At 40.8% G+C, this 15241-nt stretch overlaps 1 pseudogene; it reads left to right on the top strand.

Annotated features, from left to right (window-relative positions):
* Positions 1-1360: 1360 nt before the first annotated feature.
* On the top strand, positions 1361-3623 carry LOC137588813 (zinc finger protein 135-like; annotated as a pseudogene).
* Positions 3624-15241: the final 11618 nt, after the last annotated feature.

The raw sequence follows: 15241 nt of genomic DNA, 5'->3' as shown, positions 1-15241 counted from the left end.
ACTCATTTTCTCATTGCTGTCTTCTCACCATTGCACTGTAAGATTAAAAAAAAAAACCACACACCTTAAACCGGTCCGTGAATCTGGCTCAGTGCTAGAAGGTACAGTACAGTGGCTGTCCAAAAAGGAGGGGACTACATATGATAGCAGAATATGTTTCAGCGTCAGAGTACTCAGAGTCATTGAAACATTCTGAAGCTGTAGAAGATGCCTGGTGAATCAAATTCACTGTGTTGTATACAACAAACACAACATGTTATTCAAATGTTAACAGTAACCTTCAGTCTCTTCTATTTCAGTGGCATCCAGACCAGATATTTGTTTGAATTGAGGATTAGGGTTACTATTTTTACTCAGGTTCTCAAATGAGCACCTGAAGACATTGTTTGGTTCTCACCTTTTGCACTGCATGGATATTCTACAAGCTCTCATCATCACTTTAGGCATTGCTCTTTTCACCACATGTGCTCTTTTATTACCCTGCTCTTTTTGCCCTCTTTTTCTAAATAAATGACTACCTTTTCAATGGAGCGAGTGAATGCCTCACAGTTTGAACAGATGACAGATGACTGAGTGCTGCTTTCAGTGGTATGGGTGGAATCCTCATCACCACTGTTTAAATGCAGTGTGGGAACAACACCACTGTAAACAACTACATTTACTACAGCTCTGTTTGTGCATGCCCAAATCAACTTCATCCTCCACAGTTTGTCTATCTGATACATGCTACAACTTCATCTGGCGACTCAACTGCAAATGTTTTGGTCTCCTCCTCGCAAATATTTTCTTTCAACTTTGTGGACACCTTTGGTGTGCACAAGCCTTAGGATGATTACATTCTGGCTGCAGCTAATAATTGTTTTAATTGTCTATTAATCTGAAAATCATAGTCATTGATCTCTTGATGACCAAAAATTATTTTAACATCTGAAAAAGATTAGCCGAAGTTGAAATAAGGAAACTTTTCACATTTTTTCAATATTGGAAACAAAACATGGCACTGATGAAGACAACTTCAGATTATTTTAGAGTATTATTTAAAACCATTTTAGAATGATGTATTCTCTCTTTCCAGATAGTCCATGGTATGGTGCCTGCATTGACTCTGCTCTCAGACTTCCTTCTGTTGGAAAGATGAAGAAAGATACTGAAGAAACACAAGCAAACATCAGAAGTGATTTAGGGTCATTTACATCAGATGTGGATAATATTTCCCTAGTTTTGCCTCATGTGATACAAGTGAAAACAGACTCAATCGTAGAATATCACATAGGTGCGATAAAGGTAAATGAAATTAATTGTACACGGGGCGAAAATGAAACAGCTGTGCTTTTGGATGGTACCACAAGACACATGGAAAATGGAGGCTTTATTCAAAGTCAAGTGCAGATTACATCCGGCAGTCTGAAACAATGCAGTGTTCAATTACAACGAGTTGACATCCCATCATCTTTGCGGTCCCGACCTGTGAGACCAAACAGAGGCCTGACGATGAAAAAAGTCCTTTTGATTGATGAAGAGGGTCGTTGTGAAGTTGGCTTCATTGAGTGTAAATCAGCTTCAAAGAAGAAAAGAGCCAGTTTAGGCATTACCCAGAGCAAAGTGGATCCAAACTGCTTCAGCAGGGACTCGTTCATGGCTCCTGTCAGTGACTGCAGTGAAGAAGACTCAAACCTGACTGACTGTTCAAATGAACAGTCTTTCAAAAAGACTGCTAGTTGTAGTCCTGCAATGGTTGATTCATGGTCCAACTGCTTAAAAAATCAATGTTCATTTGCAACTCAAGTCAGGACCAAGTCTGAAGATGATTTGTTGGGGTGTTCAAATGAAACGCCTACTCTTGTTTGTCCTAGAAATGTATCAGCGCCCACCGAAAAGAAGGGCATCCACATTACTGCTACAAGAAAGACTCATATATTTCATTGCCTTATCTGCAAGCAGTATGTGAATACTCAGGGAAGAACTCACATGAAAACCCACTTTCCCACTGGTGATTTTGCCTGCCCACGATGTGACAGCAGGTTTAAGCTGTATTCATCTTTTAAGCTGCATTTGAACAGAACCTGCTTTGAGTACAGCCAGCTCCAGGTAGATCTGGAGAAGCCTCAAGGGAATATGAATCTTTACAGGTGTGATAAATGCGAGGAGGCATTCAGGTACAAAATTGCACTGGAAAGACACAAATGGACCCACAACAAACTTTACTGCAGTGTGTGTAGGAAAGTGTTACAAGATGAAGCAATGCTGGAAAGGCACCAGGCTTCTCACACCCGGTTTCAGTGTAACCGATGTGAGGAGTCCTTCATACTTTTCAAGCCCTTGCTAAAACATTGCCAGAACATCCATAAAATCAGCAGACCGTTTAAATGTAACCATTGTCCAAAAACCTTTTCCAAGCTTCGCATGTTAATTGCTCATGAATGGAAACACAATGGTCATTTACCATTCCAGTGCGCTCATTACAGCTTGAGATTCAAAACTGATGCAGATCTCATTACCCACATACGAGTCCACACAAGGGAGAAACCCTTCTTGTGTTCTGTCTGTGGTAAGACTTTCTCCCATAAGTCCAACCTGTTGCGCCACTTGCATTTCATCCACAGTGGGTCTTGAAATGAGAAGAAGCATTCATGCTCTGAGTGTGAGAAATCCTTTAAACAGAAAGGAGCCCTTAAAAAACACCAGAGGACAAAACACTTAAATGAATTGTTTCATTATCTGTGTCCATACTGTGGAAAGATGATCTCTGCATCCAGCATTGCTAGACATAAACTGATACACACAGGAGAGAGACCTTTCCAATGTACAGAACCTGTTTGTGACAAAGACTTCAGTCAACTGCTGAAGTGAAGAGGCATGTCCTTATACACCATACAACAGAAAGACCATATAAATGTGATGTCTGTGGAAAGGGCTTCATAAAGAAGTGTATTCTCAGCTCACATGCTAAAATACACTCAGGAGAGAAACTATTTGTCTGCCATATCTGTGACAAGGCTTTCTCAAAGCTCAATAGCATGCAAAGACACAAAAAACTCATCCATACAGTGCTATGAAAAAGTAGTGGACTATTGTTATTTTTGTGTGTATCTCACACTGAACTGAGTTATACAAATTTAAAATAAATGTAACCTGAGTATACAAAAATGCAAGTTGTAAGGATTTTTGATTTGACAAGTCAGTCATTGCTGTGTTGGTCCCATGAAGGAGCTACAGGTCAGCCAGACAGAGGGATTGAGATGGGAAGGATGTGCAGCAGGTTAGGGTTATTAAGTTATGTAGTTTGACCTTTAGTGCAGCTCTTGATACTATCGATCATAATATTCTTTTGAAACGACAGGACAAAATGGTTGGTATTACGGGATCAGCACTGATGTGGTTTAAGTCCTATCTACCCACCTATCCCACTGTGCACTCTGGGAGAGGTTGTGGACGAGGTGGAGGACTACAAGTACTTGGGCGTGAAGATCAACAACAAACTGGACTGGAAATGCAACACCGACGCCGTCCACAAGAGGGAGACGAGGACACTCTATTGCCTGAGGAAGCTGAGATCCTTCAATGTACGGAGGACGATGTTGGAGATGTTCATCCAGTCTGCTGTGGCCAGGCTGGCTTTCTAAGTCCCCATTGCTGATAATAAAAAAATTAAAATGCCACCAAGCCTTTTGTTTAATTATGTACAAAATGACCAAGAATTGAATTGAGTAAAAAATCTGGACCCTAATATGGTTTTATCTGGGTGACTGTTATTTGGGTGAGTTCTATATTTAAATACTGGCTTGGATTACTGAACTTAATGTTAGATGTTTTATTCTCATATTTTTAGATACCTAACTCGGGATATTTTTCTCATTGTCCTCATATCCTGTGTTCTCACCTCCGTGTGGCAACATAGAATTTGTAAGTATAAGTTAGGAGATTTACTCATCAAAATGTAGCATAGTTAAATATACAGTTCGTGTGATTTTACATGGTTCACAATGTCAAGCTGAAATGTTTATAGAGTAAGCTTGTTAAATGTATAAATTATTTGATTTACAATACAAAAACTCCACTGGGACAACGATGTGATCAAGGTTTTTAATGCCAAATTAAAATTACATTTCTTGACTTTCTGTGAAATATTATAAAATGTATTTCTTGCTTTGAAATAGAATGTGGAGTGTCTCCAATGCATTTGTGTGCATTAAAATCAAAGTTATTTGAGGAATTTTGAGGTTTACTCACGTATTTAGACACGTTTCTATTATTATGGACATAACTGTCTGGTCTTACACCAGGAGCTAGTGTGACTAAGCCACTGTGGCTCAGTGTAAAATAATTGGGTAAGCCACAAAAAGCCACATTCTGTGTCCAAGACAGCGGCTTGCTGTAATAGCAAGTAAAACTTACAAGTAAACATTGAGTAATATTTTGCATGACTATCTTCACATCGTGAATGCAAGTTTTTCAACTGTTGGGGGTGTAAAACCACACTTGTCATAGGAGTGCGTGGGAGGGATACCCCCCGTGGGGGATCGGGGGCCCCCCCGGGAAATTTTTTAGAAAACGGGGTTGTTTTCCTGCATTCTGAGGACAAAATCTTGTGTTCAGTTTACCTACAAAAATCCACTAAAGCCAACAGCTGGAGCTGAACTCTCTTTATTTCTGTCCTACTTTATGCAGGAATGAATGTGAGATTCAACCATTGAAAACTTCATTTACTCTGAAGATACAGTCATACAAAATATTACTCAGTGTTTACTGGTAGTTTACTGAGACTAGAAGACATTTGAACTTTGACTTAGACAACACCATTGGTATGTCATAGTTTTTTTTTTTTTAAATTCGATAATATTATTTTTCATTTCAATTTAAAAAGACATATAAAACATCAAGCGAGGTGAAAACACATTTACATCATCGCTGGTTATTCCTGCTGGTCAGAGGGAACAAAAGTCTAAGACTACTAATAAGTATTGATAATATCTTTCATTGACCTTCTGATCGGTCTGTCACCACTCCTCCCTCCTCAGCATTCACCATTTGTTGTTCAATTAGAATTTTAACACAAAATCTACTATAAAACACTCCATTTTCAATTTCTTTCAATCGATCGTCCTCGCCTTGTCGTACACCAATTCGCAGATCTTTTTGTTTTTCATTGAACAAGAGGAGGTCATGACCCGAGTGCATATTTAATGATCGGGAGCGTTCGGGTCACTTCGGCTATTTCCGTCGGCATGCTTCGGCTAAATTTGGTCGGCATGCGGAAATTGTGGTGCTGGCGGAAATAGCGGCTCTAGCGAGCGAAAAAGTATTAAGTTTTAGCCTTTTTTCCATAAAAATAAGAACGCCACTGTGGCTACACAGTCTAAAAACCTTGTAGCCAATCTGGAATTTACTTCGCCTATGGCGAAGTGGCGAATGGCTAGCGCAAGCCCAGACTGTATGTGGTGTATGTCAACAACAACAGTTGTCACATTGTTCATTTTTGATCTTAAGGTTAGCTACCAGCCTCCCATCTCCGCTTGTCACAGTCAGAGAACTCCACCTTCTGGCAGGGTAGGTAACGCTCCTGGTTAGTGAATGTCATTATAGAGACTGTTGTAGCAGAGGAGGCTGCTATCAGAGTTATTGCCTTTACACAACCAGCTTTTGAAAGCTAACTTTTTCTTTATTTGTGAACTAATATTAATGCATTAATGGATTAATGACTTATTAATCCTGAAGAACTTACATGACAGTTTATGTCTTTCAAACGAATTTCCTTTCATGGTGTCCCACATACAGTGAAGGTCCTTCCTGCTTTCTCTTTGCAGAGACAAATATTTATGGCGACCATGTGTGTCGGATGAACCTATAGGGGCTCTGACTCATGAATAATACCTTTGATAATGAGGTTTGGGGAGGAGTCAGTGCTATTGATACCACACCAAATTGTTTGCAGAAATGCTTCATATCTAGATTTGTTGAATGAGATGCTTGAATGATACTCAACCTCCTTCATCCCTGGAACAGGTTGAGATGTTGTAGTTGACTGAAGAAGAATATCTATACATCCCTCGCTTTTATCATCTTGTGTATTTCTAGCTTTGATGAGCACTACATGTGGAACAAAGTGGAAACACGTGTACGCAAACTCCACAAAGAAAGTCGACGGATCAAACACTGTGGGGAGATGACCATCAGGAACAATGAGTGACTACAGCTGCAAAGTTACCTTTGCTGAGGTAAAATGGTGTCAGAAATGTGTCTAGGTGTGATTTAAATGTCCTACCACTGAGTGACTACATCTAAGGTGGTACCTCTACTTATGAAATTAATTGGTTCTGGAATAGATTTCGTAAGTAGAAAATTATGTAAGTAGAGACGCATTTTCTATGCAAATGTCCTAATCCGTTTGAAGCCCCCCAAAATTCAGACATAAATGTTTTATAAAGCATAAAAATGCATCAAAACATGTAACAAATACATGTTACGATTAGATTATTACACAATAAATGAGAGTTGTGTATAACGTAAAAAACAGAATAAAGAATAAAAATGATGGTCATTTACCTTTTAACAGCTGCCCTCATTATTTTTTGCCCTCTTTGGTTCATGCCCTCTTGCCCCACCATGAACAACAGAGTGAATTCCAGTCCTTCTTTTGAACTTCTCCAACCACCTACGTGATGCCTTAAACTCCCGGTGTTCTTTCGCTGACGTTCCCTCGCCTGAATCCTCCTTCACGAGGTCATGAAAAATAACAGTTGCCTTTTCTCAAATTATGGCCTCGGTCATTGTGTCACCAGCCATCTCTTTCTCCTTTATCCACACGAGTAAAAACCTCTCCGTCTCATTGTTCACTGCCAACCTCCTCTTCAAAATTATAGCGAGGCCTTTGGAAGGAGTTATAGCTTTTATGGCATCCTTTTCTTTTAATAACGTGTTTCTAGATGCATTGCGGCCATATTCTTTTGGACAAAAAACCTCTTTTCCTCTTTTCTCCGTCACTTTCTTGGGGTCCATAGTGAATACTCTAAAAGTTAATATATTTACGTAAAACTATCAGAACACCTCATGGGTCGAGGGCCGAGTGACGAGGACGCTGCAGAGACACCGATCTATCTACACACAGAGGTCCCTCTTAGCCAATGGGATGCCAGGATGATCAGTAACAGCCAATGGCAGAGCAGCTATAAGAATGTTGCGTTCAGGAACCTGTGAGAGCTGCGAGTATCAGCCCATACTGTATTTTTACCTTTCGTATCCTGAAATTTCTTTGGTAACTAGAGGCAATATTTTCCTGTTGAGGCATTTCGTAACTTCAAAATTTTGTATGAAGAGACGTTAGTCAGTAGAGGCACCACTGTATATACACATATCATATGTATACATACCACTGTACAGTACAAGTTCATATCAGATTTGTCTCATTATTTTTTTTCTTAAATGTGTTAAAGGGAGCCAAAGTGGTGTGAGAAACATCACTGGACACAAAGCCTGGACCAGCATGGGGGGGACAGAGAGCCAACCACCTGAACCAATAGATTCAGCCAGGCCCCCACACACCACTCTCCATCACCCCCCTCGTCCCCCCTCCAGAGCAGCAAAGTGACCCCTCTCCACCCCTCCCATCCGCAACAACCAAACAGCCCCCCCACCATCCCTCTTCCCCCCAGCCCCCCCTTCCCCTCCTAACCTACCGACCTCCCCTCTGCAGCGGCGGAGCAGCCTCCCTCAACCTCTCCACCCATGAGCCCCCTTCCTCTTCCCACCCTACCTCCTACCTCCATCAAAACCCCCCCTCCACCTATCCTAGCTCCCCCTCCCTCTTCCAAGCCCCCCCCTTTTTATTTCAGACAGCCTGCCTTCACCCCCCCACCCCCAATCACCGCCTCCCCCCTGCTTCAGGGTGGACCAGGTGAGAGAACTGAGGAAGCAGCAGTACCAGATGGAGTGAGTCTCAATAGTTGAGAAATGGAAATTTAATAATCTATATGTGCATCATTTAACTTCACGTATTTTCAGCAGCCTCATTGAACTCCATCCACTCACCGTCTCTGTGCAGATGACATTTTCCCCATATCAATTTCAGGATGCCAGAAATAAGTCAGTTAAGGTTGTAAAATAATTTACCTGATTTAAATCTGGAAATTAGTATGATTTCACTTTTCAATTTAAATTGTAAAAATAATCTGCCTCGTGATTTTTCGAATTTTTGAAATTATTTTCATTCTAACAGTAAATTTTACATATTGTTTTCTGTGCTATAAGGCACTATAAGGTGCCCCTTTTAAATAATTGTTTATTTTATAATTTATTCCATATATAAGACGCACTGGATTATAAGTCGCATGCGATAAAAAAATCATAATAGAAAAACTGTAGCTGTAGTTGCGCTATCCGTCCACTAGATGGAGTTTGCAATCATGACTTAGTACCTTTACAGTTTTTCTCTATTGCTAAAACACATTTTACCATACTGCCCTCTATTTTCCTACAACTCTAAACACAAAACACTTTTCTCAAGCACTATTCACACAACTGCAGTGTCTTCAAAACCAACCCATAAACTCCAAAACAGTTGCCTAAATGTTCAAAGTCACACAAGCACACCAAAACAATTGTAACTATGCTCAAAAGTCTCACATCTTCTTAAAAGTCAACCTTGAGAACACAATACCTCTCAAGTCCTGCAAAAATGTAAACACTACTGAGCATCATTACACACTACCAAAAACATTCAAAACACAATGTTCAGAGTGTGCGACTGTTCTTTCTACAGTTTCACAACTGCCAGGACATATTTTTAGAAACTGGTACATACGTATATTTTCAAATATGTATTGGGCATGTACTCTAGATTTGTGTGTTTACAATAGGAATAGTTACATAATGAAGAAAATGCAAACTCAATGTAAATGTATAGCACTGTAAACACCATGGAGGATCCATTGCACACAATACATACAACAATTGAAAACACAATGTTCAGGGTATAATGTGTTTTATTTTACTGTACAGTATTACACAAAAAACACCCATGGACCATACTTTGAGACAAAACAAAATCAAATATCCATAAATTAAAAAATGCTTACAGCAAGAATTAGTGAAAATAGCCCATCTACAATATTATCCATGGCCAGGCAACGTGGGAAGAATGCCCTGGAATGCCACACCCAGCCTTGGAACGCCTCCACACACACATCATCACAGGCCAGGTCCATAGCCGTGGGAAGGTTCTCTGATGAGGGTTGGCCGTCATAGACCTTCCACCGCCATGATGAAAACAACTCTTCTATGGGGTTTAGAAATGGAGAGTAGGGTGGCAGACACACATTGATAAATTGCTGGTTGATGTTGAACGACTCTCTGACCTGGATGGTGCGGTGGAAACTAACATTGTCCCAGATGATTACATAGATGGGAAGATCTTCTGGCCCAGGATTCTGCTGGTCATGGATGGGACGATCTGCTGGTCTACCATTCTGGTGGTCATGATTATGAGGAATGACACTGCTTGCATGGAAACATGTTACTCCAAAACCTGCATGTACCTTTCAGCATTAAAGGTGCCTTCACAGATGTTGCCCATCCCTGGGGCACTAATACAACCCCATACCATCACAGATGTGTCAGTTGCCCTTGCTTGGGGCACTAATGAGCCCCATACCATCACAGATGCTGGTGTTTGAACTTATCACCTATAACAGTCCGGGTGGTTCTTGTCTTTGGTCCGAAGGACAAGACGACCACATTTTCCAAGTTTCAAGTTTTTTTTCTTATATAGCCCAGATTCACAAAGAATGTCTCAAAGGGCTTTACAATCTGCACATGGACGATATCCCTCTGACCTTTGTGTACTGTAGCAGTACGACCCTCACATCGGATAAGGTACAACTCCCCCCAAAACCCTTTTAACAGGGGGAAAAATGGATGGGAGAAACCTCAGGAAGACTAGAGGAGGGACCCCTCTTCCAGGAGTGGACAGATGCAGTAATAGATATCGCATGTACAGATTAACAACACAATAGCAATCACAGTAACAATAATAATAAATGTATGACAAAAGCACGCTGGTCCATCCAGTAGAGAGTCACCACCAGCCGTTGAAGCACACAGAGGTCACCAATTGCCAAGGATCCACCACTCTGAGGACAGACCAAACAGTGCCTAAGTCATTGTTCTCAAAAAAGTTAGTGTAAGATTACCCCCAGAACCCAAAAACCACAGCAGAACCCAATGAGATGGAACCAGACTCCCCTAGTGGATGGTGAAGCAGGTCCATTGTGTAGCTTTTGATATCGCCAGCCAAGGAAGCGGACAGAGGTAGCCGATTGTAGATGATCCACCACACGAAGGCCTGAGAAAGAGAACAGGAGAGGGAGGGAGAGAGATAGAGAGAGCAGGGGGAGAGTGGTGCTACAGGGACCAGAATGGCAGAGGATTAATGGGGGACGGGGGCCCAAGAAATCCTACGGCTCGTTGGCAGGACTAGGCTAAACCTAAACATTGAGACTGCCCCCCCCAATATTAGTTATATGTTAGGGAGAACAGATACGTTTTGAGTCTAGATTTAAAGATATCTATGGATTCAGACTTTCTAATATCTATAGGGAGATTATTCCACAAAAATAATTTCCAAAGACAATGAAGTGTGGACTCGTCGGACCACAGAACACTTTTCCATGTTGCATCAGTCCTTATTACATGAGCTTCCATCGAAGCCGGCAGCGTCTGGGTGTTGTTTAGTGGCTCTGGCTCTGCATAATAGAGTTTTAACTAGAGTTTTAACACTTATTGATGCAGCGACAAACTAGTTACTGACAGTGGTTCCTCTGAAGTGTTCCTGAGCACATGTGGTGATATCCTTCACGCAGTAATGATGGTTTTTAATGCCTTACCGCCTGAGGGATCAAAGGTCACTGGCATTCATGTTGGTTTTCAGCTTTACCACTTAGGTGCAGTAAATCCTCCCGATTCTCTTGACCTTTTGATGATATTACAGACCGTAGATGATCAAATCCCTATTCACGCCCAAAAACACCTGGAGTGTTAGCTGACAGTGGGAGGTGTCAGCTCACTTCCGGAGCACTGCCACGGCACCCTTGAGCAAGGTGCCTTTCCCCTTACAAGTTGCTCATTTGGGGCGCACCATGAAGGAGCTGCCTTCCACTCTACCTCCCTCTACATGCTTACATGCTTACAGGTCCTCTATGTGTGTGTTTTTCTGTGTTCAGGGTCTGTACACACACACACACACACACACACACACACACACACACACACACACACACACACACACACACACACACACACACACACACACACACACATAGATGCATGTGTTCTAACTAAAGTGTGTCACTAATTCAGTATTAATTCAGTGCATATAATTCAAAAAGAAATATGGAGAACAGTTCAATGAGGCTGCTAAACATGCATGTAAGTTTAAATGATGCACAATATAAAATCAGAGTTTCCACCACATACATTTCTATTGAGACAAAGACCTCCTCTTCTGGATGCCAATCAGAAGAGGAGGTGGGCCACCAACATCACATACAGGGAGCTGCGCAAAAAACCTGCCTTCAAAAATATGACTTTGTAAACCTGTGGTAGCACACAGCTTTACTCTGTTGGGTTACTTGTGTTGGTTTAACCAGTTAACCAAATATTCTTTACCCTTGTTTCCATCTTGTGTTTTTCTTTCCTCCTCTGTCTATTTGTGGAGAGGCATATCTTTAGTGGTATGTTCTGATAAATAAAGCCCTGTGCCTTTCTGAAGCTTTTGTCGGCCTTCCTCTTTTCTCCACACACTCCTTTTTTGAGTCCATTTAATCTATTCTTCACCTACTTGTACTGACATCTCAATGACGTGCACATGCATGTAGCACTGTACAGTAGTGCCTCTACTGTCTAACGTCTCTTCATACAAAATTTTCAAGTTACGAAACGCCTCAACAGGAAAATATTGCTTCTTATTACGAAAGAAATTCCAGGATACGAAAGATAAAAATACAGTATGGGCTGATACTCGCAGCTTCCAAAGTTTCCTGAACGCAACATTCTTTCAGCTGCTCTGCCATTGGCTATTACCTGGCATCTTCCTAGCATCCCATTGGCTCAGAGGGACCTCTGTGTGGAGCTAGAAAGGTGTCTATGTAGCGTCCTCGTCATTCGGCCCTCGACCCGTGAGGTGTTCTGATAGTTTTACGTAAATATATTAACTTTTAGAGTATTCACTATGGACCCCAAGAAAGTGACGGAGAAAAGAGGAAAACAAAAGATGAAGAAAAGAGTTTTTTTGTCCGTACAAACAAAGCAAGAGATGATAGAAAAGCCTGAAAAAGGGATGCGTTTGGTTGATCTCTCCAAAGAATATGGCCGTAATGCATCTACAATCACCACGTTATTAAAACTAAAGGAAGTTTAAGGAGTTTAAGGCGTCGCGTGGGTGGTTGGAGAAGTTCAGAAGGAGGACTGAAATTCACTCTGTTGTTCATGGGGGGGCAAGAAGGCATGAACCAAAGAGGGCAAAAAACAATGAGGACCGCAGTTAAAAGGTAAATGACCATTTTTATTCTGTTTTTTACATTATGCACAACTCTCATTTATTGTGTAATAATCTAATTGTAACGTATTTGTTACATGTTTTGATGCATTTTTATGCTTTATAAAACATTTCTGTCTGAATTTTTGGGGGGCTTGGAACAGATTAGGGCATTTGCATGGAAAACGCGTCCCTACTTACAAAATTTTCTACTTACGAAAATAATTGGTTCTGGAAGAAATTTTGTAAGTAGAGGTACCACTGTACCAGCATAAAATTTGTATTGAACAAAATAAAGGATGTACAAGCATAAGAGCGACATAAGTTTATTGATGGAATCACCTGAACAACAATCAGAGTCTGAACCAATCCTTTATGGTCAGGTTGACAGGATTTATACAGGTTTACCCATGAAGCAACACATGATGGAAAGAAGCTCCACAATTTATTGAAACATATTATACATTCAGTTGCAATGAAGTCTGACTGTGATTCTGGCGATTACAGTAAGTGTCATCACGTACAGTTTTGTTCAAAATAATAGCAGTCCAACATGAAAAACCTGTTTTTGGTAAGAATTATATTACTGTATGGCAAATATTTTACCAGTTTCTGTAGTAGGGTCATAGAAAACCAACAGAGCCAACATTCATGATATGTATACTCCTGAGTCTGTGTAATTGAATAATGAATTGAAGGGGCGTGTTAAGAAATAGCAGTGTGGAGTTCAATTAGTCAAGTCATTCAATCTGTGAAAGAACAGGTGTCAACCAGGTGGCCCTGATTTAAGGATGAACCAGCACATGTTGCTCATGCATTTCTCTCTGAAAACCTGAGAAAAATGGGTCGTTCCAGACATTTTTCAGAAGAACAATTTATGTTGATTAATGAAGGGAAAACATAAAGAAGTGCAGAAAATGATGGTCTGCTTGGCTAAAATGATCTCCAACGCTTTAAAATGGAAGCAAAACCAGAGAAAACGGAAGACAACCATTGGAATGGATGGAAGAATAGCCTGAATGGTGAAAACTCAGCCAATGATCAGCTCCAGGATGGCCAAAGACAGTCTGAAGTTGCCTGTGAGGACTGTGACAATTAGAAGACGCCTGTGTGAAGCTAATCCATCAGCGAGAAGCCCCCGCAAAGTCCCACTGTCAAAAAAAAGACGTGTGCTGAAGAGGATACAATTTGCCAAAGAACACATTGGCTGGCCAAAAGAGAAACGGAGAAACCTTTTGTGGACGGATGACAGTAAGATTGTTCTCTTTGGGTCTAAAGCCGCAGACAGTTTGTCAGACGACCCCCCAACACTGAATTCAAGCCACAGTACACTCTGAAGACAGTGAAGCATGGTGGTGCAAGCATCAGGATATGGGGATGTTTCTCTTACTATGGTGTCGGGCCTATTTATCGCATACCAGGGATCATGGATCAGTTTGGATACATCAAAATACTTGAAGAAGTCATGTTGCCCTATGCTGGAGAGGAAATGCCCTTGAAATGGGTGTTTCAACAAGACAACAACCCCAAACACACCAGTAAGCCAGCAGCTTCTTCATTCCAGACCAACAAAATTAAAGTCCTGGAGTGGCCAGCCCAATCCCCGGACCTTAATCTGATAGGAAACTGTGGGGTGACATCAAAAATACTGTTTCTGAGGCAAAACCAAGAAATGCAGAGGAACTATGGAACGTTGTCAAATCATCCTGGGCTGGAATACCTGTTCAGATGCCAGGAGTTGGTCGACTCCATGCAACACAGATGTGAAGCGGTTCTCAGAAACAGTGGCTATAAAAGTAAATATTAGTTTAGTGATTCATAGGAATGCTGAATCTTGGATATTTTTCAGTTTATACAGTAAATATTTGAGTTTGTAAAGTAAAATGCAGACTCTGCTATTTTTTTGAACAGCCCAATGTTCATTTTTCTTCATTTTCTGTAAAGCACTTAAAGAATTTCTGCTTTTTTCTTCATGTTTTGATTTAGAATATAATGTGCAGTGTTCCCAATGCATGTTTTTACTACAAAGATATTTCACCTTGTTAACTTGTCTTTCCTTTCATCCAGCTAATAGAAACCAGTTCCCTGCATGTAATGTTTATAATATCTTAGGGGACAAAACTGACTCTAATGTGGTCATTTAAGTTCATGAATTATTCTAATTGATAAATGTGATTGCTCTAAACCACATAAATGTACAAATTTAAAACACATCATCTGCAGCACATCTTTCAACCCTCAACAGCAGCTTTCTTTGTTAATTCATTATTATTTCATTATTTCAGTCTCATCTTGTAAATATAGTGTGAATAACCATGGCCTGAATAAATGAGAACCTACAAAGATGTCCTACAGTGTGAAGACATTCTCATGGTTGATATGGGCCAAATAAACATTCTGAAGAGGATGCAGAAGACAGGGTTAGTTGGAGGCAACTGATTCGCTGTCGGGACCCCTGAGAATTACTAAAACTCTGCTGTTCTCAAAGTCATTTAGCCTCTCTTATCTCCTAGTTTCACTTTGTGAGTCTTAGAGTATCATCCTAATCAATCATCTCACCAACAGCAACAGAAAATGTACACTCAAAGGTCAGAATCAGAGTTTAGTTCAGGGGATGGGGGATTAAGGTCAGGGAGCTAAGCCTCCACATAATTCTAGAGTTAAAAAGAAGTCAGCTGGCCAGAGGGCCTTCTCCTATCGTGCCCCTTTCTTGTG

The sequence above is a fragment of the Antennarius striatus genome, chromosome 21 (assembly GCF_040054535.1).
Source record: "Antennarius striatus isolate MH-2024 chromosome 21, ASM4005453v1, whole genome shotgun sequence".
NCBI lineage: Eukaryota > Metazoa > Chordata > Actinopteri > Lophiiformes > Antennariidae > Antennarius > Antennarius striatus.
Note: the sequence above shows the minus strand (reverse complement) of the source record. Positions and strands in the feature narration are given on the sequence as shown.